We start from the raw sequence: 5,166 nt of genomic DNA on the forward strand, positions 1-5,166 counted from the left end.
TGCTGTCCTTACAGAGGTTCACGTGGGGGCTTTATTCTCAGCCATGCAGTAAAGCAACATATGCCTTTAACATATGTTCCTACCCTTTGCTCTAGGAACAAATGGACTACCTCAGAAACGCTGAGATGCTGCCCCATGGTCTTGGTGGTTCATGTTGAAATTGGAGGAGAGAAATTGAGATTAGACCTAAAATATGAACTTGATTACTTGAAGGGCAGCAGTCTGACATTTCTTGTGTTTTGTACCAGGCCTTTTTATAGATTCCCATGGACTCAGAGACAAATTGGTAGACCTCTTTAAGAAATAAAAGGTCTGACAAAAGGAACTGTGGGAGAAAGGCTTCTGCCTTTCCTCTGGTAGCAGTCATCAGGTGAGTCAAGATGAGTGCATACAAATACATCCAAGAGTTATGGAGGAAGAAGCCGTCCAACATGATGTGCTTTCTTCTGAGGTCCACTGCTGGCAATACGGCCAGCTCTCTGTGCTGCTCAGGGTGCCATCCTCCGTCCCCTCCCCGCCCCCACCTGGCCTGATAAAGCGCAAAGACTGGGATACAAGGTCAAGCAAGGTTATGCAATTTACAGGATCCGTGTCGGCCATGGTGGTTGCAAAACGTTCCTAAGGGTACAACTTATGGCAAGCCTGTCCACCATGGGGTTAACCAGCTGAAATTTGCCTGAAGCCTTCAGTCTGTGGCTGAGGAGAGAGCTGGGTGTAGACCTCCTCAGGTACCAGGTACACACATGGTATACAGACACACACGCAGCAGAACACTCACACATATTAAAGGAAATAAACAACACAATTAAAGAAAAACATAAACCTTTCATTTGGGTGGAATGCTAACTAATGGTTGGAACTGGTTGGCAATAATAATAATAATAATAATAATAATAATAATAATAATAATAATAATTGTTCTTCAGAACGATAATCAACACGTTCCTTTCCATACAAGAGTGCTGCCTGTCAGTAGTGCTCAGAGTGTGTGCGCTGTTCTACCCAGTCCTGTACAAACACTAACCTCCCGGGTTCAAGACATTTCTAGCAGTTAATGATTGGTTGAGATTGACAGTGCTGAAAAAAACCTTGGCGGCAGCTGTTCTTCCCGCCTGACCATGGATTCTGGAGTGTGGCCTTTAACCCTCTGGAGGGCAAGAAAGCACTTTTTTTTTTTTTTTTTTTTTTACCCAGAGTTACTAAAAACAGTGGTATCTCTGGGAGGATGAGGCAGGAGGTTGGCCATGAGTCCAAGGCCAGGCTGAGCTATGTAGAAAGACTTGTCTAAAAAAAGTTTATACCATTGTTTTGTACATTGATATATATATATATATATATATATATATGGTATATATATATGGATTTATATAGATGGTATATACATTTACATCTCAATAGATGTATTTTTTTTTGTTCTTTTTTTCGGAGCTGGGGACCGAACCCAGGGCCTTGCGCTTCCTAGGCAAGTGCTCTACCACTGAGCTAAATCCCCAACCCAATAGATGTATTTTTAAACATATATGAAACAGTAAAAAAAATGTTTCACTTAAAATGTACGTATATGTGCTAGTCGTATAAAATTTCCTTAAGTTTTCCTTTCCAGGATATTCTTCCAATGCAAAAGAATAGTTTGATATAAATTTGATATTCATTTATTAAGTGCTGTTATTAAAAACAACCCCTTTAAGCCCGTCTCTTGAGAGCAGAGGCAGTAATATCAGTTGGTCCTTCTTAGCTCTGGAGTGAGTCTGACCAGTCTAGGTTACATGTGCCTGGATCTAAAAAGAAAAAAAGAAAGAAAAAGAAAAGAAAAGAAAAAGAAAAAAACAATCTATTGCCAAACTCTGGCTTGCTAAAATGTTTTTATTGGCCCAAAGAAAGAGGGGGCAGGTATAAATTCACTTCAAAAGTGTTTTGTTTTTGTTCATCGTTTATTTAAAAGAACAAGAATGAAAAACTGGACAGTAGGACTGCCCGCAAAAGCAGGCTGAGAGTTTCTGTCGCTCTTACCAGGGTTGACCGTGAAGACTAGCTGAACTACTGCAGGCTGGTTTATTAGTCTACTGCAGATCATATTTTCAAAGCAATGTCTTCCGATTTAGGGATTTTCAGAAGGGATGCTGGGATGACTCTGTAGATTGCTGGCTTTACTCCTGAGTCTACAAAACTTAACTCACCAGCACTTCAGAATCCTGGTAGATGGGAAAGCTTCGGTTATGTGGAAAAGCCTGTTGGCGTTGTTGTCTGATGTTTCCTAATTAGGGCTTCCTTATTGCATCATACACATTAATCATGCCGTTATCCAGCAGCAGATCATGTACCTAACTTTCAGGGGGAAGCTCTGAGCATTATTAGCATGGCTCCACTAGAACGGCCTCCTGAAGCAAGGTGTGTTCATTATCAGGGCCAAGTAACCCCCGAGCCAGGTGTCTCCTTTAGACCAAGGACATTTCTGAAATGTCATCTTTGGCAGAGACACTTATACTCTGCCACCTAAACTCTTCACATTAGCAGAAGAAAATGTTACTGAGGCAGATCAAGTTTGCATCTTGCAGCGATGGAGCCATCTGTCCTTGATCAGACTGGGCCAGCCTCCCTTTGTCATGTAGGCCAGCTTTGGCTGAAGAAGTACGTGAGCATTTCCCAGAGCGTGGTTGCCCGGTGTAGCGGGAGAGCTGGAAGTTCCCTCCAGTCCACAACCAGCTATTACTTCCTAAACACCTGTCCCGAACACAGACGTTCTTTGCGTGAGTGGTGTCGAGGATAGAAACGCGTTAAATCCCTGGCCGTAGCCCTGCCCCTGAATCTAGCCCATTCCCACAGGGATCTCAGTGTGATTCTGTAGGACACGTGCCATGTAAACGCTGTTCCACATGTGCCCGAAGTCCCTGAGGCTCTCATGTAGGTCTACTGCATCGTGGATTTCTCCAGTGTGCAGTGTTCTTTCGGGGTATTACAAAGAGAGGCTTTGAGTATTTCAGTGAACCATGGAGATGAATTTCCTCCATTTGTGGCTGCGGTTGGCGACTGCTTTTCTCATTCTGTCCTTCGAGGCTGATATGTAGATCGAAGCAAGCAGTTCCTTACTAGAATACATAAGATGAGCAAAACCTTTTTTTTTTTAAATTTTAATTTTTAGCCTGTAGCTAGCGGTTAAAAGGGCTGCCCGCGATAGGCAGGCGGCCCCAGTTATGCGCCAGCAAAGTGCTATTAGCGCCGCAGCTTAACCCTGGCACCACGAGAGATGCGCCGGGGGCTCAAAGGCAAAGGCAAAGGGCTCAAAGGTAAGATGAACAAAACTTAGGGTACAGTTTTATCATAAGACTCACATAAGAGAGTCCAAATAAACATACTCATATGAGAGTTTGTTAGATGGCTCAGCAAAGAGAGACACTTCCCAGGGCCAAACCTGGTGACCTTAGTTTGATCCCTGGGACTCACATAGTGGAAGGAGAGACCTACTCTTGAGAGTTGTCCTTGGACTGCCACATGTGCCCCACCCAATAAAATGTGATAGAAATGAAGATGCCGATAAAGAATTTTTACAACAAAATGTTTCCAAGAGAGAAATAGAAATCATTAGATATTTGCCCAAAGTATCACACAGATAAGACAGAATCCAAAGACGAACCAAGTCTAGCACTGCAGCCTGAGATTGTAGTCCCAGTTATTCAGGAGCCTGAGGGAGGACTGATTAAATCTAAGAATTTGAGATCAGTCGGGGCAGCACAGCAAAAACCCTATCTTAAAAGAAAAAAAGAAAAAAGGGCTGGAGAGATGGCTCAGTGGTTAAGGGCGCTGACTACTCTTCCAGGGGTCCTGAGTTCAAATCCCAGCAGCCACATGGTGGCTCACAACCATCTGTAATGAGATCTGATGCCCTCTTCTGGTGTGTCTGAAGACAGCTACAGTGTACTCACATACATTAAATAAACAAATTTAAAAAGAAAAAGAAAAAAAAAAGCAGTATAAATCTACTTACGGGGAATTTTCTTAAAAGACTAACGATTGAAATTATTGGTTTGTTAGAGATGGAGTGCAGAGCCATCTCATCGGGGAGTTTTGGGGCTGCAATTCATGCTTGAATATATCACGTTTAGGAAACCATGATGACACAGATCTGGAGGCGAAGGGAAGTCTCTGTTTTAGATGGCCGGTTCCTGAAAGCCTTCCCTAGTGCTCTCGGGGAGCACATGGAGACTCACCGCCTGGCCAGCGCTCTGTGGATTTATAGTTGGTTCAACCAAAGGGGTCACAAAGGTTATGCGTCAACACTCCATGAGAAGGCAGGCCTTTGCTGAGTGCTCTGGCACGCCGTATCTAGCTTGGTAGCACAGAGATGCGCTTCGATTTGTAAGGCGTGCAAAGCTTAGAATTCGAAGTATCCTGCAAAGAGTATACGGATGACCAAAAACCAGTGCACTGAAATCTAGTGCAGAAAAATAAGAATAAATAAATAAAAAGCAGAAACGGATGGTGAGTTTAAGACATCACATTGAAAAGCACGCAGCCCGGATTGCTTTATGGTGGCAAACACACACAGACACAGGCGACACAGAAACACACCAGTGTTGCAGTTGATTTCCAGTGGAGGAACGAGGCAAGTGTAAGCTGGAGAAGGAGCGAGCTAATGAGATCTGCGTTTATATGGTGTCCAGATCAAGGGGAATTATCTTCTAGTAGGTGCTTGCCAGTCAGTCCACATCTGGAGTTTCGATCTTGCACGCCACCCCGGGGGAGGCCCGGCTGGCTGAGGGTAATGGAGAACAGGCAGAGGTCAGCAATGCGGGAGGTCGAGGGGATGACTGGAGGGGATGCAGAGGAAAGCAGCTAATGAGAATCTAAGTCTTTGAAAGCTGGGAGCGCCCCCCGCGCCCCATCAACAGCAGCTCAGGCTTACGTCCTTCCAGGCAGAGGGCAGACTACAACAAGAAGCTGAGAGAAGATTTGAAATGAAAGAAACCCACTGCCCCGTCCTAGTTTAACTCAAAAGACAAAACAGACCTGCTGTAGAAACAAAGATAGAAGTGAGTCGCGCAGCCCGGGCAGAAGCTGGGATGGATTTCCAATATGCTCGCCGCGAGCTACCAACCGAATGTGTTTTGTGATATGTTAGCCCCTGGTTCCAACTGCCTGCTTAAACAATCACGGTTTCCCGAATCGGAG

At 44.4% G+C, this 5,166-nt stretch overlaps 1 non-coding gene across 1 annotated transcript; it reads right to left on the reverse strand.

Annotated features, from left to right (window-relative positions):
• Positions 1-3,138: 3,138 nt before the first annotated feature.
• On the reverse strand, positions 3,139-3,271 carry LOC116884096. The gene has a single exon (XR_004385835.1). It is a non-coding gene; the product is annotated as a small nucleolar RNA SNORA76 (small nucleolar RNA).
• Positions 3,272-5,166: the final 1,895 nt, after the last annotated feature.

The sequence above is a fragment of the Rattus rattus genome, chromosome 14 (genome assembly GCF_011064425.1).
Source record: "Rattus rattus isolate New Zealand chromosome 14, Rrattus_CSIRO_v1, whole genome shotgun sequence".
In the NCBI taxonomy this organism is placed as follows: domain Eukaryota; kingdom Metazoa; phylum Chordata; class Mammalia; order Rodentia; family Muridae; genus Rattus; species Rattus rattus.